At 45.8% G+C, this 27,441-nt stretch overlaps 1 protein-coding gene across 12 annotated transcripts in view; it reads right to left on the bottom strand.

Annotated features, from left to right (window-relative positions):
• Positions 1-27,441, bottom strand: part of LOC133132376 (RNA-binding protein Musashi homolog 2) — a 242,101-nt gene that overhangs the window by 151,591 nt on the left and 63,069 nt on the right. The gene's annotated exons all lie outside the window — the stretch shown is intronic.

Genomic DNA, 27,441 nt, shown 5'->3' with positions numbered 1-27,441 from the left:
ACAGAAACATACTCTGTGCAAACACACTGAAAGAGCGGGAATGTTGCACCTGTGCTGTGAAAGAGACAAACTTCACTCCACGGTTAAAAGAAGCGTCTAACAGGAAAAATCTGTTTAAAAAATAAGCCTCAAATACAGCTCTTATTTTAGCAGCTGAGTATAATGGTACACTACAAAAACTATAAGCATTGCTTTGCACCATTGTTGTCAATCGTTAACAGCTGGCGCAAGTGTGGCTCCCCCCCCATTCCGCATTCAAGTACTTTCACTAGCTTTCCTGCGGGAAACACTGCATTATTTTCTATTGTGCTGCATGGTGTTGTTGGCTTGTTATTACAGTTATACACTACTATTTGTAAACCTCCAGGTTGGCAATGGGCTCTGGCTTCAAATTTGGAAAGAGCTTGTCGGGCTGCTTCTGGTTGGGCCACAAAGACATCAGGCTTAAGGGAGCTCGGCCCTCGTTTCTAGCCTGTAGCATAGTGGTTAAGGTGCAGGACTGGAATACGCAAGGTCGATGGTTCTAATCCCGGTGTAACCACAATAAGATCCGCACAGCCGCTGGGCCCTTGAGCAAGGCCCTTAACCCTGCATTGCTCCAGGGGAGGATTGTCTCCTGCTTAGTCTAATCAACTGTACGTCGCTCTGGATAAGAGCGTCTGCCAAATGCCAATAATGTAATGTAATGTAATTTCAGGACACCATAATTTGGCCTCAGGTGTGTATGCATTGAGCTGCGGCCACATGATTGGCCGATTAGGCATTTGCGTTCACGTGCTGGTGTACAGGTGTACCTAATAAACATATAAGTATATGTACATATGTACACACACACACACACACGACTGTGAGTTGGTACAACATAGCGAAAGCAGTTAGGCCAGTAGGGTGAGGTACTTGGATGGTAATCCACAGAGCGGTGACATGTGTGAAGGAGGCAAAATGGCACACTCCGTCTGAATAAGCGTTTGGTCCCTGGCAGCCAGGAGACAGGAGGTTCTAACACAGGCTGTGAAGGGGGTCTCCGAGGACAAGGCCGCAGCCAAAGGAGTGCATCCGGAGGCAGCCACGCATCCCCCCAGCCACCGCTGTCTTTTCCCCATCATCTCAGAGGGGAACGTGCCCAAATAGACCCTCTGTGCAGCTACCCGTCTCCCTGACGCAGGTCAATCATATTCATCTCCGCCACAGCAGGGGCCAAATATGAATGTAAACGTATCAAATGTGAATTCATGAATAGCTGAGCAGCCTTGCTATTCACATTCCTGTGCGCTGTGTATCTGACACTGTCCTTGTACTGCACGGGGAAGCGAGCCACCTGACAGCGACCGAGCTCGGACACGGTCTGACCTCAGACGCGGACCCGCTGAATCGTGAGTGAGCTTCAGGAGCAGTGCTGTAAATATAAAGTCTTAGCCACATGTACAAAACTTCCATAAAGCCATGATGCTTTAAACAACAATGGAATGAAAAGTTTCTACGAAAAGAAATTGCTGTGACCACCCTTCGCCTTTAAACCTGGATCAATTCACTTGCAGTTTTAAAGTCCTGCAGGCTGGTAAGTTGTCCCAAGCATATCTTGCTTGCTTCTGGCTCTCCGGATAATTCCAGACAACCTCAATGTTTGGAAATTTGCTTTCAGACACATTAACGCAGAAAGCAAGAAAATAAACATCTATGACTAAATTTACATTGGAAAAAAAATGTAGGGTACATAAGCCTTTTGCACAGCACGGCACCTACAGCTGAACAGTAAGGCTGTCATTCTGCACCATCAGCCAGTGCCCTCTCCCCAAACCCCCGCCCCCCCACACCTCCGTCCCTCGGTGGACCCCCGGCTAATGCCTCGGCCTGCCGTTTGTTCAGATGGCACACAGTGGGGGACCCCCCTCCAGGCCATTAAGCAGTGCCCTGCGGCTATAGCGGCACAGGGCTCCAAACGCAGGTGCCCACCCAACAGGAGAGAGTGACTGACTAGTGCGGGAAGAGTACAGTCGACGCTTGGCGTCGTGTCGCGCGGTGACCTTCTCAGCGACAGATGGCAGCGCGGTTACAGCGGGGGCCCTCTCCCCTCAGGGACCAGGCGGGCAGAACTGCACCCCAGGACATGGCCTTCCCACCGGAGGGGGGGGTTAAAACCGATCCGGTCGCAGTGACGGAACAGCGGGGGTATTCGCACGAGAGTCGGCAAAGAGCGCGGGCAGCACTTGTAAACACAAATTCTGATATTTAAAAAGCTGTCGAATCTAAATAGGGAACAGGCATTGGCAGGAATTCGAACACCGCTGGAGGGGTTTCGATTCAGTGGTAATGGGAAGATGGCGGAAGATAAACTGTCAGACTAACCCGGACTAATCCCGCCAACCCTTCGCAGTTCTGTTTGGGACAGCCCCACAAAACATGCTGCTGTCCAAAGATAAGTTTCTACAAAATGAGAGATTGTCCAAATACTTCTTCATATAGTAATGTTGTTACTTTCCTACATCTTGCTGCAATTAAGCATGCTGCACGGTTGGAGCTGTTGGGTGGCTGGTCCCATTAAAATGCCTGCTTTCAGTGTGTGACGCCCCACAGGTTGCAATGGAATAATGACCCTGCCAGTTTGGCCCCAGAAGGCAGTGCATAAGCAGCGGTAGAGTTTCCCAGGGAGGGAAGGTTTCCTTCAGCAACTTTCTGACTTCTCTGGGACATCAGGGTACAGCAGTTTAGCAGAGCCAACAACAAATTAGGTTCACTTTTCTGACAGATGGTGGACAGTGCAGAGAAAAGCAGCAGGGGCTTGAAGCTCATGCTTCTGTGGAGAGTGGACAAGAGGAAGCTGAATTCTCACAAATTCGGCCTTCAAACGGGGACCAAGAGAAAATAAAAAACACGTGGATAAAAATAAAATAAAAAGCAACAATGTGAGTCGAGCCCTGCTCAAGATGAAAGTCTCAGATGACCGATGAGCTACTGCAGCTTTGTCCATACCGGTCTCTATTCCAGCTTCATCCTTCAACAAAAGGAAGCAGGAGTAGATGGGAATGATTTCTTATTTTTACAACCTGATTCAGCTGCAGCACACAGAAGAAGCAAGCAATACCATCGGACATGGGCCATTGCAGTAAATTGGACAAAAAAAAAAAAAAAAAAAAAAAAAAAAAAAAAAAAGGAACAATGCTCCACAAAAGATGTCAAGAAAACCAAGACCACAATGCACCACCAGCCCTGAGACAAATACTAACACACTCCAAACCAACTAGTCAATTGGGGCTTTGGGCACTGGATCTCTTGAAAGGTTTAAAGAGCACTCTTTACCCTGGACTTTCATGCTGCGCAAGTCTTGTAAGATGTGGCAAGTAAGACCTGTCTGCCAACTAAATAAATAAATAATCCGTAAATAGAAGAAACATTTTAAAAGTTAACGCACTGTTCAACCTGGCCCACTTAAGTCCACTTCTGTACCCAGGGGAGCAGCGTGGGGGGTCCATCCAGAAATCAGCTCTAAAAGCACAGATGCCTCTAAAATCCTACCTGACCCCCTCAGCGCCCTCAGTTATCTGGTGAAATAGTATGCACACGACAAAGAGCACAGTCCTGCCCGACGAAGGAGTCTCAAATCACAGGTAAACAAATGGCGATTCAACCCAACAGGCCATTCAGCCCAGCAAATGCTCCCCTTGCCCTACCCCTAAGTAGCTACTGCTTAGTTTGTCTAGAAGCTAAATAGTGAAATGGCAAAGCCTCCGGTGTTGCACATTTTGATTTGGAGCATGAACATATTGCCATGAGAATGAAACGACAACCCGGCAGATCAGCGCTTTGCTGTCAGATGCGTGAAACAGAGATGAGTCCTGAACAGGGATGCGGTTCAGTGACCACAGCTTGGCCTTTGAGTCAGGTGGCTTTAAACCGCCAGGCCAAGAGGAGTTTAGATGAGAAGCCGGACAAGTGAGAGTGAAAGGGAGAGAGGATGACAAAGAGTGCCATATAGTAAAAGTGACAGTGAAAGTGCGTAAAAGGATAAAAAGAGGGAGTTTTTATTATACGCATTTCCCTATCTTCATTCCTTTTCCCAAATTAGCTTTAGCATTACATATCATGCCAATCTTATGATGAAATTATGAAATTATGAATTTTAATAAAACCGAACCGAGAGAGCGCATGAGGGGAAAGTCCGGGAGAGAGGGGGGAAGGAGGGAATGAGAATGAGGCAGGTAAAAGAGGTAGAGGAATGATGAGAGGACTGGTGAAAGAGGGAGCAAGAAGAGCAATGAGAAAGTAAAAGAGAGGAGCAGAAGGAAAGAAAGAGCGTTGACTTCAGTTACAGGGCCGCTCGGCGGTGCCCAGCAGAGGGCACGTCAAAACGTGCGACCAAATGTATTCAGCCGGACACAAAGGACTTTTACCATACAAAGAAAGCCATCACAGAATTTTAATTAGCCACTTGAAGAAAGAAAGATTATGTTCCCAGTTGTCCTTGCATTTTTAAAGATATAAAAAAGAACTTTGAACAGTTCTCTCAGGCAGAGTGCCAAACCGCACCCACCCCCCCCACCCCCCCCCCACCCCCCACCCCCCGTCGTCTGCTCCTTTCTCCGACTCTCAAGTGTTCCTCTTCCTGTGCCCTCCCCACACAAGCTCTTAATTAATCTTCAGGATTCATTTATGTTTTTTTAAACAATGCAGTGACAACATGGCGTACGCGGACGCCTGGAATAGGCCTCTCACCCGAGCGGGGGAAGCTACTTTTGTTTCAACGGGCGTCTCCTGTGCCGACAGTTAGAATCCATCTGTAGCTGGAAGCAGCACATTACATTAAAACCTCTGCCAAAACAACCCGGTTCACACCGTGTTTTGGCATTTACAAAAGCTAATGCAGCTATTATGGTCAGCTTACCTCTGCCTTATGTTTCCCATAAAGCTTGGCCGGTTCTTTAGTGTTTATCGGCCGGGGTTTATAATACGTTATACTCCCAATATGGTGATCATCTGTGTGCGATTAAAAAATGATCAATGTAGGAACATGAATCAGCATTACATTATATTACAATCGCTTGGCAGATGCTTTTAGCCAAAGCGGCATACAGTAGTGGATACAGTATGACACAGTATACTACTCATTATTTATTACAGTATATTATATAACCTATATCATTTGGTGACCGTTCCCTAATGATGACCACGCCTGGTTAACTTCTGAGACGGGAGTCCAGCAGGCCAGCCTCAGCCTGAGCCAACTCAGCTAACCCAAAACGTTCACTGTTTTACTGGAATGTTCCCTGAATGCTATAGCATCGCCGCTACTTGGCAGCACGTGGACATGTGAGTCCAAAGCTTTTCCACAGTCATCAGGGCAAGATCCTCACATGTAAACATACATTTCAAGGTGTGGTACAGCAAAGAATGTCAGTTGTCAGACCTCTTATTCATGAGCTTAAAAGGAGAACACCAATTTACACGCAGCTGCCTCTTCAAAAGGCTGTCCTTTATCATTAGATCAGAGTGAGCAGGAAGGCCCGTCCTGGAGTTCAACATGACCCAGCCCTTTGGACAAACACCATGCCATTCCCCATTCTCTCATCCCTACCTACAGCCAACGTCCACCGTGACAACCGTCAAACACGAGGAGCGACCAGGGTGGCATCGGAAAAGAGCGGTCGGGTGCTTACGCACCAAAACCGACCGCAACGGCACCGCACTAGGTTGCCGTGGGAACCCGCCAAGCACAAACAACGCCCTTGCCAATTACTCAAGCCTGACGTCGTTCTTACGAAGGGCTTCCTCTGAAAGCGACGGCCGTCGCGCATTCGCTCTCTCAGCACGCTGCCCGCCGGCGGTATTTTGTGCAGTTTTGGTGGCTGTCGATCCATTCTCATTTCCAGCCTCTTAATCTGGGGCCGGACAGGTTTAGTGCACTTTAATGAGGCTGGGAGCTCCGGCTTACAAGCCTGGGGGATTGATTCCCTGTCAGGACTCCTCCTTACCGCCTGCTTTCGGGGGCGGGGTCCGCAGTGCACTCACCATGCACGCACAAAGCACAGGGCACGCCAATCAAAATGGAGGATGACCCGGAAGCAGAGCCTGGCTGTCTTTCTTCCACCGCCAGAAACATATGCATATCCCCCCTCTAGTTCAGCCCAACAGCACAGACCTTTCCATCCCAAAACACACTAGGCTTTGATTCAGTGCAAAACCCAGTCCCCACAATCCCAAGGCAAACACAAACGGATGCACAGAACCACACGCACACACAAACACACACAGCAGAAAGTGACCATCTTAATGAGCTTTTTAGTCCTGTAATAACACTTAAGATCTGATTTTGTTTCTCTCAAGTAGAAACTATTAGCTTGTTTAAAGTTAATGTTTGCTTGAAAAGTGACATTTTCTTATTCCATTGGAAAATCTTGAAATTAGTCAAACTGGCTTCCCACATTGGCAATATTTTTGCGTTATTTAGCAAAAAAGTAAAGGAAATAAGACTTTTAAGTCTCAATATAAGTGTGTATGGACACAAAAAGGCCACTTTAGGGCACACATTCAGTACAGCGGAGGGCAAGTTCTGCCATAGCCAGCAGCAGGCAGGAGTGGGCAAAGGAAATTGACTGAGAGAGAGAATAGAGAGGAGAGAGGAGGATCTGCTGAATGTCTGAAATGCACAGCAGACGAGGAGGAGAGGAAGCTGACAGCAGGACAGGAACAAGACTGGGGATGGAAGCTATTTCTGTCAATCAGACCCGGAAGGTCTAATGTCAAACTGTCTCTGGCCTCTGGAGTATCAAAGGAACATTCAGCACACTGCTTTTCTGGCTCACATACACGCAGGAACAAACACTCACACGCAAACACATACAGACAAGAACAAACACAAAAGAACAAATACACATACGCACAACACAAGGACACACAGACAAACACACACGCACAGACACACGCACATATGCACAACACAAACATGTGCGGGGTACAGTGGGAGGGACTGAAAGTGACTGAAGTCAGTCGGCAGCTGACGCAATGGCACCATTCCTGAGAGGTGTAGGATGCATTCACTGCTTGTTTTAGAGCTTGTTTTGTTCCTGTTTTTTCCCCCTTTTTCCATCCCGTCGACCTCACCTCTGACGTCAGAGCAGTGAAGGAGCCCGGGGACCTGACACTACCACCCAAACCCCCCCGCTCCCTCCTCACCAGCACACAGCACAGCAGAGGCATGCGGAGGGGCAGGGCCACTGTGTGACCGGCAAGAGTATTTCTCATATGTGACCACTGCACCTACCCCCATTAACAAACACAGAGACTGTACCAACTACACCCATTAACAAACACAGAGACTGTACCAACTACTCTCATTCCTAAACACAGAGACTGTACCAACTACTCCCATTCTCAAACACAGAGACTGTACCAACTGCTCCCATTCCCGAACACAGAGACTGTACCAACTGCTCTCATTCCCAAACACAGAGACTGTACCAACTGCTCTCATTCCCAAACAATGTGACTGTACCAACTACTCCCATTCTCAAACAAGCTACTCCAATGTGTTTCGGTACTTTCAGAGATGAGGTCATCAGACACACTCACCACCCACAGTTACAGTTAAATGACACACCACTGCAACACAGGAAGTACAGATCACTGCAGATGCTCAGCTGCCATCTTTTAAACTTTGCAAAAAAAAAAAACAAAAAAAAAATATAAACAATAAAAGTTTTCGGTGAAAGCTGAACCATCGGGTCAAGGCAGCAATCCATCAGCCCCATGACCCTGTGACCCCTTGACCTAGCCCATAACTCAAGGACCGCCCGGCTGGGAACCTGAACCCAGCCACCCACGTTTGCCATCTCGGCCTCTTCTCATATGTCCCAGAATGCACATGGCAGACAGGCCAGTTCGAGGTGTGGGCAAGGGCAGCAACCAATTAGGATAGACATGGACATTTAACCTTCCCTGTTTTAGTCAGGTTTTAGGCCCAATGCCCATATGCGCCTTTACCCCTTAAATATTTTCCACTGACTGTGGTTTGCAAGGTCGTCATTGAAAATGATATTACAAAAGGTTATAAAAGTTTGCTTATGATGAGGACAATTAAGATGAAGCTTAGGTCTGTATTTTTGCAAATATTACAGGAATTAATACATTAGCCCTCAGTATTAGGATGACACGGAGATCGATAGTGAACTTAAATGTCACACAATCGATGGTGCGGGGAAGCACAGCAGAATTCACAGGCCCAGGTGTATTACCCCGCTCGGAGACCAGTAAAACAGACATCGTGAAACTACTGTGTTGGGATGGCGACGTCCCAGTTTAGCAACATGACGCACACATCAGAGAAACAGGCCTTTGGAGAGTCATATCTGTGTACCAGAAGGGAACATCAGCCAATGCATTTGCCTTTTATCAGAGCTTGCTTGCTTGCGTGCGCGTGCGTGCGTGCGTCAGCGTGCCTGTTTGAACGGGTGTGTGTTTGTGTGCTTGTGTGTGCCTCCGGGTGCGTCTGTGTGTGTGTGTGTGTGTGTGTGTGTGTTTGTGTGTGTCAGGAGACTGGAAATAGAAAGCACACATTTCTTGAGTGACTAACGCTTGAAAACGACTCGTCACAGTCGACTTGGAGACTGGAGCGCCCGGGGAACGGAAGCAGGACTGAAACAGCAAAACACAAGCGGCTCGGCGGTCTCATAACGCCCTGTAACACTCAAACCCGCCGCACGGCTCACCCGGGACCGCGCGTCAACACCGAGCGGGGGCTTGTTGTTTGGTCTGAGCAGCACGAGCAACTCGTACGTTAGGTGCTTGTCCCCTCCCTCCCAAGCCAAGCTTCACAAGTTAAATTATTCCATCCCTCAAGGGCCCCTTGGAGATGACAAACAGCACACAGTGTAACGGCAGTAGATTAATTTTGACTTATTAGCTCTAAGTAAATCTAACAAGAAAGCATTAATAAAAAAAGGAAATTTGATATCCTGAACCATTAAGTGCTAGTTAGTGTTTTAATCAAAGCACTTTCAAACTTACAGAGTAGAGCCCTTGCCATGAATTCTTAATGGCAATCCCTGAATACACTAACAGAACCTTTCTATGAAATGACATGGAGGGTTTCACACACAGAATTCCTAGCCCCATTTTCTGTTTTGAACCAATTTGCTCCTGGCCCTCAAGGTCTTTCGCAGTCCAACAAACCCGACCTTCCAAAGGACAGAAAACAGTAATTCCCCCACCCCCCCCCCCCCCCCCCCGCCCACCCCCACCCCCTCAGTCGAGAACAGTCCTCTGACCACCATTACAGGCGCAAACAGCCTGAAACAAAGGCAGATTTAAGGGAGAGGGAAAAACTGCTTGGCTTGGCTGGAGGTAAAGTACGAGATGCCATTTTGATAACTTCTGTAAGAGGAACACTCCCTACCCAGCCCGCGTAATTGTAATCGGCGTGCCTCTATTTTAAGCGCGGTATAAGGAGGGCTCTACTAAATCAGCCGTGTTCTCTCTCCTTGAGCTCAGGAGAGGCGCAAGGTTAAACGGAGCGTTCTCATTGTGATTTCGGCGAGGCCGTTTCAGAGTGCAGCGGCGGTAACTTGTGGGGGTGAAGTGGGGGGGGGGGGGGGGGGGGGGGGTGTGCGAACGCCCCTCCCTAGCTGACGGGCCCCTCCACCCAAGGGTTACAGGTTTAATTGGCCGGCAAATGGAGGAAAAAACTAACACCGGAAGTGGGCTGATGTGGTTAAAGTAATTTCTTAAGCAAACTGGAGGGGGGAGAATAAAGAAAACAATTGAATCATTCACAACGCGGTTAATCGAGTGTTCTTGAAAACAGCTGAAGCTCTGGCGGATGACTGATCGAATTAAGCCAATCGGAGGAGGAGAGAGAGTCTTCTCTGTTCATTGTGGTGCCCTGACGGTTTCTTGGCAGGCCGTTTAAAATTTTCCTTACACACAGCACTGCTTGTTTGTCACGGAAAAGGTCGGAAAACGCAAGGCCCCGGGGCGGAACTGCCGCCGAACCTGAGCGAGAAGACGCTTTTTTCGGGAGCGCCGTTGAAGGAGCGGACCTCTCCTTCGTTAACGGGAGAGGGCACTTCCTACCATCTTACGAGTCTTCAGCAATATGTCCAAGACCATCTTCCAACCCGCACCCCCCCCCGCCACGCAGTCCTCCAGAGCCACTCGCAGATGCTCTTGGGCTCGGCCGGTCTGTTAGCCTACTGGCGTTTCCACCCCTGACCTTAAGATTTCCTGCCATTTCTGAAGTCTCCATGGCAACCGTCTTTCCCGGGGTGCACGGGGGGGGACTAATAATATGGGCCCGCACGGGGGACGGCTGCAGGGGGGAGGGTAGCGGGTGACAGCTGTCGGTGGTGGGGACGACCGCCGACAGCTGCGGCGGCTCACCTGGCAGCCCCTCTGATCCTGCAGGGGTCAAAGTTCAGACAGGAAAGGACCCGATCCAGCAGCAAACGTCAAAATTACCAAAGCGGATCTTCCCTCGCCCACTGCTCCCTGACCCGAGGATTTGTCTGGCTATTATGACAAATGATCTCATGCAAATGAGAACAGACAAATTCACCCGGCCACCTTGTAGCTGACACGCGCGCGCATGCTAGCACGCACCCGCGCACACACTTCGCTCGAGGCCACATCATTTGACTCTGTCAAATGAGACCGGAGTGTCACTTCCGCAAACATCCACCCACGAAACGCAAATGATTTCAGTTCCCGCACACAAGGTGGACCAAGAGGTGTACAAGGTACCAATTTTGAAAAATAATTTATATTTAATGATACAATACATCCTCCCAATCAGAGGTGGGGAGAAACAAGTTACATTTACTGTGTTACATTTACTTGAGTTTTTAATAAATTGTACTTGTTTTATAGGAGGACACTTTGCACTCTGACTAAAGTATATTAGTAAAGGATACAAATTTACTTTTACTGTTACCTTTGGCTATTTTTTATAAGGAACCACTTGTACACAGGTACAAAAGTCTCCAGAAGTTATTCCTGCTCTGGTGCATCTCGATTTGAGTTTTGAGGTTGAACGTTCCCAGACCCCATTGACTGAGTTTCAGCCATAATCAACCGTTACTAACGTTGTCATGAAAATGTATGAATAGTCCTGACCTTTGAGAAAGACAACACTGCTGTAGTTGCTGCTTGGGTTAGCGTTTTTTTTTTTTTTTTTTCAGTATTAACGTTAGATAACTACAACTTAGCTATCACCACGAAAGAAAATCTATGATCAGTCCTTGTAACGTTGGCCTGCTAAAATTTATATAAATCTAGGACTTGATTTTCTAATTTAAAGAAACATAAACATTTTAATAGTAAATCATTTACACATCAACCGTCTGCGTGCCATTGGTAAAACTGGGTTGCACCAGCTATATTTCAGTTCAAACAGCCTAGTTATAACTTCCAGTGACATTGGGAATAAGCTACCAATGTACTAATAGCCAACAACTACACTCAGCAGCACTCACTATCTGGAAACTAATTTTCAATAATAATTTATTTTCTGCACATAGCATAATTTTTCTGAAATACCATGCCATTTTGCAACTCGCTAATCAAGTAGAAGTTATATCTAATTTATGGATATGATATTTCAGTGACAAACTAGCCAACTAGCTACGATGCCAAGCAGCATCTTAACCGCGGGGAGAGAATATTTTGACTGTTGATAATCCACTCAAGTCATCATAGTAATGACTTTATGTCCAAAGAGTTAGGATGTAACCCAAGTAATCAAGGTGACACAACATTTATTAGTTGATGTTGGAAGTAACTAGTCTCTAACTAAGCCTCCAATTTGGATTTTACACTTGGTGCAACTGGACCTTGGGATTTTTTAGTTTATTGGCTTATGCTAGCTTGAATATGAGGATTTGATATGATAGAACACATTAAAAGTAGCCTAAACATACCAGTGACAAAATTCTTATTAATTCACATTTTTCTGGTCTGGTGTCAGACCTTGCCTACTTATATTGGATATCCACTTTCCTCTTCTTTCAGCTTAGGTTGGACAATCATGAACCGCACAGAAATTAACCATTATAAATCTGGATTATTTCTTTATTTATAATCAGGAGAGCAGACCTGAGATTTAAATACAATATTTGTTGGAGAAAAAAAAACACATGCAGTTCTATGGACAGGTTGTCCTCCAGCATGACTGCTGAGTCAAGGTCAGGTGATTTGTGACTTGTATTAAGGACTAAGAATATGCGGTCGCTGAATTTATAAAACCACGCATAAAAAACACTTGGTGCTGCAGGCACTTCATGCATACTGTGAGACATTTCTCCCGCTGAACCCACGAGGTATTTGTTACAAAAGCTTCATGTTTGAAAAAAGAGATGATAATTTCTCATTCGGCCTGCACGTAGGTCCAAAGTGAAGGAGCTTGGATACTACAAAGTTATCTGTTGAAGTTTGTTGATCTATGATGGTGTGTGTTCCTTGTGGCTTATGTTGGATAAAGATTTAATTTATTGCAGTGTATTGTATTATTATAATGGTATTTGTTTTCGGTATTTGTTTTAATTTGCACATAGCTATATATACATTAATATTTTATGAGAAATGCTTTTTTGAATGTTATATTTTGGATATTTTTATTATTTTAATCTTGTTGTAAGTAACTCAGCACTTGAGGACTTTTTTCAGGAGATACCTCCTTTTGGATGACTACTTTTACTCAAACTTACTCGAGTACAGTCTTTGGCTACTCTTTCCACCTCTGCTCCCAATACATCTAGTTACAAGGTGTAGACACACGCAAACACACACACAGACACACACACACAGACACACACACAGACACACACACAGACACACACAAGGAAAGGGCCTTTGGAGGTCAGTACAGACCTGCTGACTCACAAACATCACCATCAATGACTAATCTATCAGACTGCATCCCAGGCCTTCTCTATAGCACTCAGCCAGGCTATTTATACACTCATCCTTTGTGCCAGGTCACACAAGGGAATAAAAGTCTATTAAGAAATATAATAAATCTATTATTTATTAATTAAGGCTAATGTTTAGCAGAGCTGGCACCGTTTCCAACAAGACAAATTCTTTCATTAATGTGAAAGTGCCACACAAAACCAGCACATAAACATTTGCACTCTCTGAGCCTGAAGGGAATTTTTTGCTCTGAAAAGCGCACCGAAAAAGTCAGCTGGTTTTCAGATGGAACGGGGGGAAAAAATGAGGAAATGCAAACGCGAATCCCAATTATCAGTCGTGTGACGTGCATCTAGGGACCCGTGTGTCCTGCAAAACACTGGGGGGGGAAGAGATCTCATCAAAAAGTGTAAAAATGGCTTCCTCAGGTGTACATGCAAATGGCAAAAGCTCGCACATGTCTGACACAAGGCAGGCACGTCTCCCAAACAAAGGCAAAGTGAAGCAACGCACTTCGGAGCAAAGGATGATGGGAGGGGGAGGGGGTGGGGCGTTTGGGAGTTTTGCCTCCCGCCCATCAGCGACGGTACCAATTAGAGTGCGGCGTGACGTTTGCGTCAACCATGCTGGAGAAGGGTACCTCCAATTACCCTGACAAGAGCTTGCCTCGCCCGTGACAGTACGCAGGCTTGTACCGAGTCACGTCACACACACGCTCTCTCGCGCACACGCACACACGCTCGCACGCTCATACACACTCACACACTCACTCGCACATGCTCATATGCTCACATACACACACGCTTACACACACGCACACACCCACACACGCTCACATGTACACATTCACGCATGCATGCTCATACTACACACTCAAGCTAATACAACACACTCTCTCTCACACACACACACACACACACACACACACACACACACACACACACACACACACACACACAAACATATGGTCACACACTCATGCTCTCACACAAAGACACACGGCGACGCTGAAGACATCAGTGTCATCCTGTACTTGTCCGAATGAAGCAGAATACAAGGCCCGCTTGCAGGCACAGTTCAGCTCTTTGCTGAGGGTCTTTAGCAGGATTCTTCAAGAAAGACGGCAATAAAAAAGTGACAAGGGGAAAGGGCGGGGTAAAGGTGGCAGGGGCAGAGAACATGGCCGACAAATCCCTCCACAGACAGGCTGGGAAGAAGAAGAAAAACTGCCGCATTTCCAGCAGCCTCTGCAGTAATTACCGAATGTTGCACCTGACAATCACCCAACAGTCGCCCCCCCCCCCCCCGCGCGCGCGCCCTCGACTCCCGTTCTCTCTCCCCCCCCCCCCGGACTCGCAGAGCTGGCTAAAAAACCAAGTCGCCATAAACCAGTGAGGTCAGAGAGCGTAATGAAGCATTCTGTTGGCGCGGACGGTTATTAACTAGCAGGAGAAGGAGCTCGTTTCTCCCAGCCTGGTCTGGAAAAGAAGCACAGGCCCTTATCGCAGAGGAGGGAGTCGACGAAATGAAAACGAACGGACAGAGAACAACAGCAAGCCAACGTACAGTCCGACGACTCCAACAGCGCAAGCTTAGAGAAATGTTTAACACCCAAGCGACCAACATATTTTGCACACACTAATGGCCAACTGGGGTCAGATATGAACTCAATTTCAAACGCATGCAAAATAAGCCCCAATCAACACAAAAAACAGATTCATCAGATCCATTGAATGAAATGTCATTAAACATGTAAAAGACATTTCATTTTCATAAAATAAAAAAAATTACATATCTATATTAGGTAACATTGCGATAAATTGCATAAATCCGTGTTTGAATGACATATGACACTGTTCTCAGATATTTGTAACCTCCATTAGGGGTCCATCCATTTTTCCACCACACTCTACTGTGCCATGCACTGAAAAACCAAATTCTTTTAGACATTTAAAATATACCTCTGATGTTTTAATAATGCAAATGTATACAATAATTTTAATTTGGAACAATTTTACCTGCCAAGAAAATCTGTGGGTATATATCATTTTATATCTTGTCCCCACAGAAATCTGGATTCCAACAAAGACTCCTTTATCAAGTTGCATTGGTGGAATGTGTTGCTTTTGACTGGACATGACCCCAAAGGATAAGGCAGAAACCAGAAAGAAAATATATGTATTTGTTGCGAGGCAAAGTCAATAAATATTGAAAGGATCAAATATAATATCATTAAGACATCAATAAAAGTATATGTCTGGGGTCAGCTATGACCCCAGTTGGTGGCTTTAGGGTTAAAAACTCGTTCAGAGGTTTTTTCCAGATATTACGCACTTCCGTTTCACGCAGTCGGTCACGCTCTAAAATGTCGCATGGAAGAGCGGCCACCTCTTTGGGATTTCTTGGGAATGCAGAATAATTGGTCATGGAACAGTTTGCGAGCGCTGACGCTGAATTAAAACACTTCTGAGCAAATCTGTCACGAGCGCTAGAAGGAACAGATGTGGCAGATGGGCGGCAAAATTGAGTCTTCAGTTGCCTTCTATAGAAGCCGAAATATTGAGCCAATAGGGGCTTTTGTCAAATGGAATCAGGTGTGATGGGGGCCATTGAGACGGCACGTGAACCATGGAAGAGTGCTGCCAAGTCCTCCTCTCACAAGCAGCAGCTGGGAGAGGGGGAGTGAACACATCCACTACAGTACATCCACCACTGGCCTAACCAAAGCGTGAACACAACAATCCCACACAACGCATGTTAGCTTTTTATCTTTAACGTTTCTCAACCTACATACATATAAACACACAAACAAACACACACACATGCAATATACATACAGTACTGTGCAAAAGCCTAGAATGTTTTTATAGATATTTTATTTTATTTATTTGTTTTCTGAATTAATGTGTCTACTACAGAAAATGGCACATTTCTTGCAGTGAAATTGTGTTATTTTGTTAAGTAATATATTAAGTAATAGACCACTTTTCAGATAAAAACTTGATCGAGGCTGGTATCCTTTTAAAGCATACTCGTTTCACAGAATTTATTTTCAAGACTTTTGCACAGTACTGTATATGCACTCAGTCACCACTTTACTGGGTATTTATTACTTATTTTTAGGCATATTAGTGCCGTAGCCCATCCACTCCACGGTTCAACGTGTTGTGTGTTCGGAGATGCTCTTCTGAACACCACCGTTGTAACACGTGTTTGTTTGAGTCACCTTTGTCAGCTTGAACCAGTCTGGCCATTTTCCTCTGACCTCTCATTAACACAGAGTTTTCCCCCCAGAACTGCTGCTGACTGGGTGTTTTTTTTATTTTTTGTACTGTTCTCTGTAAACTCCTGTGCCTGAAAATCCCAGGAGATCAGCAGGTTCTCTGATATTCAAACCTGCCTGCCTGGCCCCAAAAATCATTCCACAGTTACATAAGTCACATAAGATCAGACTTCATCCCCATACTGATGTTTGTTCTGAACAACAACTGAACCTCTTCACCATGTCTGTATGCTTTTTAATCAAATGATTATTACTTATCCCATACTTATCCCATATTTACCAGCAGTGTTAGCCGTGTCTCACCCCACGGGGCTAACGGCCACAGCCAGCAATGCTGCATTAAATACCAACTGTAATGGCCATTTTGTTCCCTGTGAACAGCTATGCTCAAAAAAAAGGTCTACAAGACAAGGGTAACAAGCTCAGCCGGCCGAGGTTCTACTCCAGCCAACGTGACTCATCTTCAGCCATGACTCCAGTGCACCTGTGGGGATGAGTCACGCGTCTCCCAGATAAAAGTTCACCTGTCAAAACCGCTTCGCAAAAGTTGTGCCTGCACACACAAAAGATCAGGTGATTTTGCAGAGGCCATCCACCGTATCGCTAACCATTTAATCACATAATCCGGGCAGAGTGAATACAGAAATTGCACCAAGGCGGTCGACCGCACGGAAGAGGACAAAGACATGGCTGACTACAACTGAACGGGACGTCTTTTAAACGGAGTATAAACTCACCTCCGTGTGAGAAAAGCCGCTGCTTGCAGCGGGCAAAACAAAATGGACACCGTTTCGGTCGCTCTGCTCTGGCTCGAGTCCGGACTGTCGCATTAGAGTCCAGCATCTGCCACAAGCGCTGCTCTTCTGCAGCAAATGAAGTGTATCACTTGTGGGATATGTCCGCAGACGATAACACACGCCCCGGTTTTGTCATACCAGGACAAACAATGCGCCAGCTTAAACAGAATCAGACAGGGGCCTAAATCCCAACTTGAGAGAAAATGCATTCAGCTTTTTTTCTTCTTTTTTTTTTTTTAGAAACGGTCCCAATTCTATTTAAAGCAAGCCGTTATGTTGACTTAACCTTTTTAATCACCATTTAACAGGACTAACTGGAGCTGAAAATGAACTTGGCCCCTGTAGAAAATGCATTTTTAAATGTACCAGCCACACAAAACAGACCCTCCCTCCGAGGTTGATTAAAACGTATCAATCGCAGCTTTTTATAAGAAGTCGCTCCCAGTTATGCTGAGACACGTTTGTCACCCTTTGCATCACTTTAATATAATGGGCACATCCTACATCTTTAGCCTGAAGATAATCACCATTGTGCAGAGAAGAAATGGACATATGTGGGGCTAAAAAGAACTAGCCGTTCGACAAGCAGGCTTTACACCTGCAATTACAGCAGCCTGCCAAGTGTGGTCATGCATGGGGATTTTGAGCAGGCTGTCAGAAGAGGGTGCTGGGCAAGACTCAGGTGACTGTATGTTAAGCCAAGATGAGCACAAGATGGCTGAATGAGGACCACGCGTCGGCCATCTCGACCGCACGACGACCGCACCAGGAGACCGGCAGGCTGTTCCCCAGTCTCAAGTAGACCTTTGTGTTGGGTCTTACAGGCCAGTGGGAGAGGGAGGGGTAGAGCAGGCTGAACCCCACACACACACACACACACATGCACATGCGCACACACACACACACGTGCTCCCGTTTCCTCCAGCTCCCCACACACCCACACAGCCACACACACGATTCCAGCGCGTCCTGAAAGACAGGCTGTCAGCGCGATTGCCTCCGTGACTGCTGGAGTGAAACGCAATCTGACGGCTCAAAATTACTGTGATAATACAAGTTAGGTGAGTGGCATTAACCCTTTCGATTCCTCGGCGTGGGCTAGTGGGGGAGCAGCAGTTACAAAAGCATGCCGGAGAACTGGTGTCTTCTTTACACGACACACTCTTTAGCGGTAACAAATAGAACAGATAAGAAAAACTGACAAATGCGTCAGGTGTAGACGCCCGTCAAAAGAAAATGGCCGCCTTTGTATTTAATCACACTGTCAGTGTCCATGTCCAGAACAAGACTCCCTTTCATTTCACAATATTAATTCTTCCCTTTCAGATCAAGGTGGGGCTGAGGTAACCTTGAGAATGTTTAGAGAGGGGAGACATGTGCACTCCCTGACACCAACTCCCCCAGACTATATCCAAGGCAGTTCGAAAAAGCAGGGAAGTTCATAATGGCTTTTAAATTAGCAATGGCTGGTCGACTTGGCATTGAATTTTATGCACACGTACACACGTACACACGTACACACGTACACACGTACACACGTACACACGTACGCACAGACACAGACACAGACACAGACACAGACACAGACACACGTACAGCGTTGAGGCCAGAAGAAGAGAAAGCTCTAAATAAAGCGAGTTACTGCACAGCTGTGATTAGAGTATAATGGAAATAACGCAACATGAAAAAATAAGCTTTGAGCAGTCCCACAAGATTAAAATCCGGTTAACCAACAACTACAGGCTAGTTATGGCTTTATTGCATTAGATTGCATCACAGAAAAGAAAATGGGCCATTTAATTACAAATGTTTAAATATCAGTTTGAAATTAATGTGTGTAAAATCTTGAATTTCAAGATAAAAGCAATGTAAAAATGCCAATTTCAAAATTCAACTGCACATACCGTTATCTTTGGTTGGACCCAAGGGAAACACTACCACCTCCTTTCTCCAAAATGGATTCCAGGTGTGAGGTTCAAAGTCTTTTTACGCAGAGGATAAAATATGTCTAATGCCTGTCATCAGATAAGCCAACATATTGCTTTCGCGCTGTAATACAAGTTTAAAAAAACCATTGATTTTGATAGGAAATGCAATAAAATACTATAAAACGACAATTGCTCTCAGCATTTTTACAAATGTAAAGGTTCCAACCTTACAATCATCGCTAAAGTGTTGTGGAGCTGCCCACCATCACCGCCACATCTGTGAATGCACCATGTGAAGCCACTGCAATGGCGGCATTTGCCATGATGAGCCACCATTTCCTGATAGACAAGTCAGCAGTGGCCGGTCAGCTGGAAGTCAGTGATGACAACACGGCAGGAGGTATATAGAAAAGTATCTGGAGCCGCATCCGGTGATAGTGCGCGCGTGTGCGCGCGTGTGCGCGTGTGCGCGTGTTGTGCGTGTTGTGCGTGTTGTGCGTGTTGTGCGGCGAGCAGGAGGCAGGTCCGCGAGCCTATGGTTCACTCCCGATCAGAAATAATTAGCCACATACGAGGTTCAAAGGTAGGCCAGCACCAGCCAGTGAGGAGGTTTAAGAGAGCTCAATGTGGTCACCCATGCAGTCCTGGGGACTGCGTTAAGCAGGGACTCCCTGATCAAAAGCAGTGGGGGGAGGTGGGAGGGAAATGAAAGGAACACACAGAGAAGAAAGCAGGGAAATGTGATTATTTATCACAGCTGAACGCAACCAGCCCATCTATCTTCCAACTTCCCTGATCATTTTTAATTAAGCTGGGGCCCAAAGATGAGAGCAGGGCCGAGCCTTTATTCTCTGCTGCTTCCTGCTCTGAGTGATGCCACTGTTTCTCCTCAAGCCCACAACACACACATGCGGGCGCATACACACACACAAATATACACACTCACACACACACACACACACACGCACACGCAGACGCAGACGCAGACGCCTCTTCCCCCCCCACACCGACATGCATACACACACACACACACACACACACACACACACACACACACACACGCATATACATACATACACAAACACGCGCACACACATAAATTCTTTATTTATGTCCACATTTTATGAACACATTACAGGAGGACATAAATTTCTTAGATGCATGATGTTAGGACTTATATGTGTCATATGTGTTAGTATAGCAATAAACATTACATACAGTATACACACACAAAGCGAAGTATTCAGCTACCGTTCAAGGATAGAGGAGGCAGTAGCATCTCACCAGTTACTTGGCCCTTTCCTTCATCAATCCCACCAGGCCACGAACGACTAATGTCATGAACTAATAAATATAATAACTTGTAGCCCAGATGTGCAATTGTCTGGACCAGTGACTGATATCGCAGATTTTTTTCTTGCCAACTATAACTTATGATACACCCTATTTCTAGTATACATACTCCGCATCCACAACAAATACATCCAGTGTAATGTTTGTAAATATGCCAGAATTTTCATTATGATAATTTAAAATGTATGGCTTTGAAGAGGAATGTTTGCACGTTTTTTCAGAGAAGAGTCAATATCCTTAATTACTGAACAATTCCATCGTGCCTGGCTATATAGAGCCACTTGTAAACATGACAATCATTCAGAATGCGAGCCAAAGACTCCGTTACCTGTTTGTGATTATGGTGTAAACAGAAAAAAGCCCGGCTGTCAAGGTAACAGATGGAAAGCTTGAGCTTAGTTGGTCGTACCTGCAATCGTGCTTTTAGTGAAAATTACCAAATGATAATCAAGTGCTGCATTTTTTAACACTGGAGTGGGAAACCGAATGATCAGCAGAGATTAGAAATGCAAGCTTTCCTTGTAAACGTAAACCAGCCCAATGTTTAAATTCATGAGGTGGATTTGTGCATTCGTAATGGCCGGGTCACGTGATGTTCCATTAACACACACACACACACACACACACACACACACACACACACACACACACACACACACACACACACACACACACACACACACACACACACACACACACACACACACACACACACACACACACACACACACACACACACACACACACACGGTCCCTAACTTTGTCCTTGCGGTGGGAGGCCTGGGCGAGTCTGCTTACGAGCTGGTGAACCTGAGGCCTGCTCTCTTTTGGGTACGGAGAACGCTCCCGTTTGAGAACGCGCCTCGGACCGCGCAGCCGGTGCGTGAGCGTGACAGAAGATCCCACAAGCCCCCTGTGCAATCCCGGCTTTGTTCCAGAAGGCTTCAGAAGATAAAAGCCAGACAAAGGCCAGAAGCCTCGGGACCGGACATGATTTTCTTAACACTTTCTCATGCTCCCCTCCCTCGCTGGAAATAAAAGGTATAAGCGAAGCGGGTTTCTTTGCAAGGAGACTTGTCTGCTTGATGGCCGTGCTTCAGCAAAAAGCTACGGCGGAGCTGTTCGACGAGGAGACGAGACCAAATATATCAGTGGTCCCCCGTCTCAAAGACAGAGGGCCCGGCCCCTCTCATCTTAATCCCCTCCCCTTTGTTTCACAGGTCACATGACTTAATATCTCTATGATGCCCACCTATCTAATCACACCCTTACTTATCTCCAGCTCCAGTGACAGGTCTCTAGAAACATTAACTGCAGCTCCTATGAGTGACTTTGGCTAAAAGCGTCTGAAGTGCCTAAATTGTTGTTTTTAATTTTAAGGAAAACCCCGTGAAGCCACGATCGGGCATCAGTTCATCAGATTACCGGTCACCCCATCAGACCTCCAGTACCAGGACAGCCAACAACTTGAACGACGGAATTCGTGGAATTTACAGGTGTGCTTTCAAACCCGGTCTCTACGCAGGCCTACGTTTTGGAAGCAGTGACTCGTCATAAACCACATGTCAAACGGTCGACAGGACACAGCCGGACTTCTGCAGACAGACACAGCTGTACCAACCTCCCCATCCCACCGGCATTCAACTCACCCAACAGCAAAGCCTAAACGACTGCACTACAACCTTATTACAATTTTCACCTTCGGAATATATCAATGCGTGCTCAATTTTACAATGGAAATAATGTATGCCAAACTGCAAAAATAAGCATTTATTTACAAGGGAAATTACATTAAATGCATTATTAATGAAATTGGTGAAGCTACAGTTCCTATATGCTGAGTCTACACCGAGTATTAACCTGAATATTCAATACAATTACTAAATGTGACTAAAATCACATTTTAGCTTTTCAGTTAAATCCTATGACTACATATCAAAGCAATGGTGTTGTATCAAAAACATGTTTTGTCAGTTCTCTGAAAAATCTGAATTTGCACCGCAAACTGAATTCGCATTGAAATTCCTGGCAGGTGTTTGAGACCGGTGAAACCAGACTGCAGTCGTCTTTGCCTGGGTGACCAGCACCTGCTTACGGGTAAAAATCCCCAACCACTTCCCCTCAATGCATCTCTCTCCAGCCCCGTTTCACTTTAACTCGTCTCTAACTGACACCAGGCAGCTGATCAAATCTTTCAAATGGCACATTTCTCAGTCACTATCACCTGACTTCCTTGTAAAAAAATCTTTATTTTACAGGGGGGGTGGGGGGGGGTGGGGGGTTAAATGTAATACTCAACCATTTAGAGGAGAAAATAAAACCGGTTTGTCCCTCGGCCGTTGGGCTGAATGCGGGGAAACTTGAGCCGGTCGCACGCCCTGAACTAAGTGGAGGCGCAGCAGGCTTCCTTCTTAAGCGTCTCCTAATGGCGAATGGTGCGTCAGCACTGTTCCCCTCTCCGCCTCAACCTCAGTCACTTTGAAAGTTCATTAAATGGCAGGTGATGTAGTGGCTTTTCGGTTAATTAGTGTGCGTGAGAACTGGCCTCTGTCCACCCAAAAGCGTCGCTCGATTGAAAGAACAATCTGAGCCCTGCGGAAAGCCCAACGGTAAGTCTGTTTGCAATAAATGAGCACGTCAAAAACTCTCAAAAGCCCTTGCCAACCACAGACACACCGAGCTGTCGAACATCACCAAATAACTGTAATTCATAACATGTTGCCAGGCCCGGTGTATTTATTGTTACGCGTTAGGCTCGTTTGCCTGGCACTCTTCCAGGGGAATTCCTGAATGAGCAGGACGGAGATAATACGGTCCATCTCTGCCATGGAAGCGCAGTAATTGTGGAAGATGTTCAATACCTTTGAGGCTTCATTAAGTCTTTGTATCAACTACTCTATAGACAAAAAGAACCTGTGCCTTTCGGAGCGAGGAGGAGAAAAAAAACAAAACAAAGACATTTACCCAGAGCTTCCACAGTATTTTGAGTAGGAGTTGCCACAGGAGGTTGTTTTTTTTCCCCCACTCAAAGTGGGTGTCACATAACACCGATGTGAAAGTAGCCCAAGGAGGCCACAAGACCATTTCCTACATGGCTCATGCAGCCAGTAGTTGTGGCACACAGTCATGAGTAAAAAAAGACAATAAGGCAAGACAATAAAAGTGTTACTTTAAAGCTTTCCTTTTCAATTTCATTATTTCAATGTGTTTTCATGCAGCGCATTTAAACACTGCTTTCCTAAAGAACAACGAAACGCACGTGCTGTACAGAAAATTGCATCAGGAAAACAAGACACTTAGACAAATAAAGAATAAAAAACCCCCACAAAACAGGTTTGCATCCCCTCAAATACTCTTGGAATATGACACCGTAATTTTGTATCTCATTTCGTTTTCTGTCGGCGGCCATGTCTGTGAGGGAACTGTCACTCACTCCGGAACCTTCCACCACGGTCCCTTTATGTTTTCAAAAATATGGCCCATTAGCAGTGGTCCTCCTCTAAACGCGCACGACGGCGGGGGAGGGAAAAACACATTTCAGCCACGCAAAGAAGCCTTTACGGGAGAGATTAATTTTCACCTGTGATGGAGGAAACCGCTCCCTCCCTCATTTACAGATCACAAGTGGCCCCTGACTGAAAAGTTATTACAACTCCTAGGCTCTCTCCACAGGTTAATGCACCAAATTTATGGATTGGAAATCCCATATGTCTCCGAAAATAGGCGTGGGTGTTTTTTTAAGCCCTAATAGCTCCTCTCTGTCTGATTTCATCAGCACGTTTTCGTTCCTGCAAAGTGTCAGGGTAGATTCTAAACTCTCGCTGCCTTTAAGGAGCTGGAGAAGATGAGCAAAAGCAATCTGATAGGGAGATGCATGGCAGCAGATGAGCCCAAGCTACCGGAAGATCCTTTGACAATATCTTCAAACGTTGGGGAATCTGAAAGAGCGCTTTAACCGTACACTTCACAAGTCCGTCCATCTTCCTTCCTTCAAAAAGACTGCCACATGCCACCCTCGAGACATTTTGCGTGTGAGAGAGAGAGAAAAGGTGCAGAAAATCCCATCCAATCAAGTTAAAATCTTCTTTAACCAAATCGTCCCTTCAGTGGCACTGCCGGGACCTCTAGCCTTTTGACCGATGACCCAGCGAATCACCACAAAGGCAATCCCAGCTCCCTTTTGGGAGCACCGGAACAGGGGAGGGGGTAACACAGCTGACCGGTATGCCGTCACCAGGAGATGCTGCGAGGTAATTTCCTGGAAACTGCAGGACAGTGCGCCGGGGTTCCGTTGACAGCGGCACAACAGTCAGCCGGTAGAGGGAAGACCCACCGAAAAAAAGGCTACATCCTCCCAAGAAAAATTCATCCTGACGTGAAGACTAAAACGGAAAAGCTCGCCGGGCCGAAACGCTAGAGGACGCACGGCCAAGAAGCAGTAAAACTTCTGCTCTCCAGTGGGTGTTTTAACACGGTCCCCCCTGACTCCTGGAAACGTTCCCGACGCGCTGAGCAAACAAAAGGTCACAGGGAATATTAAATCATTTGTTCAACAGGGCAGTTTTTTCCCTCTACTGCAAGTTCAGTCGTCGTCTTTCGCTTTTTTTAATCTCCTGTTTCAAGGCCCGTAACCGGGAGTGATTGTGCCGCGGATTGAAGCATCAGACGAGAACTCTTTTGGGCCCGTGTCTCCCTTTCATCAGCGCTCTTTTAAAGATCATTTACACGGTAACTGTTAGAAGGTGGCAGGGACTCTCTCCCCCCGGTGTTCAGCCACAGTCAAATTCCAGAAATGCATTAACTTTTCATTAAAAAAATAACGACTGCCGTTCTGTTCGACATTCTTAAAAGTAACAGGCTTCTAAAAAATAAAAAAACGTTTGACACTACATAATCGTACGTCAAATGAATGCATGACCCGCAGTCCTCTCTCCAAAAGAGGAGTGTTTTATTGACCGGCACTCAGGTTATAGTGCTTTGGATCAAATCCTGAAACTGAGGGAAGAGTACTATCTCAGCCTTCCGAAACTAAACCAGTATCTTTCTCAGTTTGTTCATAGCCACTATTATCTGGAATTTAGGCAATGCGCAAGAAAGCGGACCGGGGCTAAGCCCCTTTAACAAGGACGGCCATGTTCAGCACGACGGCGCGGCACTCTCTGAATTCACGCTCCATTTTTCCCATTCAGCACACAGGTGTGATGTAAACAGAGTGAGCCTTTGGGTGGTCATGCAGTTAAGCAGCAATAAATAAAGGCTAAGGGGCTCATGCATAAAAATACACAGAATTTATCCGACAAATGTGTCCGTTTCTGTCAGATTAGAAGTGAGCAATGCATAAATAAAACACTTCTACCCAATGACACGGAGCGTAGGCATGACGGTCAACAATAAATGACCAATAAAAAATGGCCATCTGCAACACTGTTTACTTTGTGACACCATGTTCGTGTTTCATTTTCTAACATGACTAATTATCTTGAAAATCTACAATCAGTAGTGCATGTGTCACAGTTTTTGCACCGGTTAATCGATTCCCCTTCATTGTCCTTATGGTTGCTTCATAGCCAGGCGTGGAATTAGGTCTTAACAGAAAATAACAATAGCTTTCATATAATGTAATAGGTTTTTTTAGTCCGATAATATGCAAATTGGGAAAAGTCCACGTGCAATTTGGCCCTGACCTTCTCAAAAGCCAAGAACGGAGTAGCAGGCCCAAATTAAATCCATGTCTGTCCTCAGCTCCTCCCTCAAGAGCCACACCCTTGTCAGGTTCAAAAATAAAACTGAACTGAGTGTGTCACTGGCAGAGATAACAGGGTATAATACCAGGAAACAGGTTCCAAGCAATTCAGAATTCCTTCCAAAACGGTTTCCTGAGGAATATAATAATGGGAAAATGTTTCTCCACCATCGATTAAATCTAGAAAGCATGCAAGTCATTACTGGCCAACGTGGGGGCGACCCATTCTAGTCGGTTTATTTTGTAGCTATATTTTTATTTTGGGATATCTGAAATTTTTGGCTATATCCTATTCATGTAGTTATAATGGGAGATCATACAGGGCTTAGTCTACGAATTTGATTGAATATCATATTGCTCTATTGAATCCACTGCATTGTCTAGCGTTTAGCACCTGTTTTTAGCGTTGAAAAGGAAATTAATCGAATGTTCTGATATGTGAACTTGGAGTGATCACTGACTATTACTGTATTTACAATTGTATGGCTAAGCCTCACACCACAATACAACTCGGAATGCTAACAGAACATGGCTTCTGTCAAGGCTTATTATAATGACTTAAGGAAGCACCAATTTAACAGATTTTGGCTGTTCATACAATGACCAACTGTTGAACGTTTCACAAGGCTGTTCTCTCAGCAGACAGATGACAAGCAATGATCCCGCTGGCTGCATCTGAAGTTCTTGTTATGCGCATTCTAATATTGATTAATTCTGTAGCCTCAACAATGAAACCACTACAGCCATCAGGTTGGGAACCAATGTGTTTTTACTGGTAGCTTCTACCTTCAAACAAGCCCACTTTCTCTGGATTCCTGGGACAACGTGCATCTATTCTCGGGAGAGAAAATGTTTTATTTTCAGGAAAAATGTTAATCCTTATGTTGGAATTGGGAGGCGGGGTAAGGCAATCAGAAAACTAATCCTGTCAACTCAAAAGTCGGGAAAAAGGTTTAGGCTTTCCTTTGTCATCCTTCCGTAACTGCTCATCCTGTCACTCTTACCCTGGCCCCCCTTCCAACTGCACACATATACATATACACGCACACACACACACATACACACACAGGCACGCACAGGCACGCACAGGCACGCACAGGCATGCACAGGCACGCACAGGCACGCACAGGCACGCACACACACACACACACATACACACACACACAGGCACTCGCACGCACGCACGCACGCACGCAAACTGACGACCTGAGCCATGTTAACGCTCAAAATGTACCGATGATTGATGATTGCCGTCAGTTTATAACTGTGATATATGACCCACCTAATCAGTCTGAAGCCGAATCAGAAAAGGCTTTGAATTTTTTATTCCCCAGCTAGTCCACGATACCAAAATAGCCAGTTTTCATTTGGCTTAATGATCTCCGGTCACATATTTAGCCTCTTAAGTGCCTTATAATACATGCACCCACCAGCGATCAGACC

This window comes from Conger conger, chromosome 7 (assembly GCF_963514075.1).
Source record: "Conger conger chromosome 7, fConCon1.1, whole genome shotgun sequence".
Taxonomy (NCBI): domain Eukaryota; kingdom Metazoa; phylum Chordata; class Actinopteri; order Anguilliformes; family Congridae; genus Conger; species Conger conger.
Note: the sequence above shows the minus strand (reverse complement) of the source record. Positions and strands in the feature narration are given on the sequence as shown.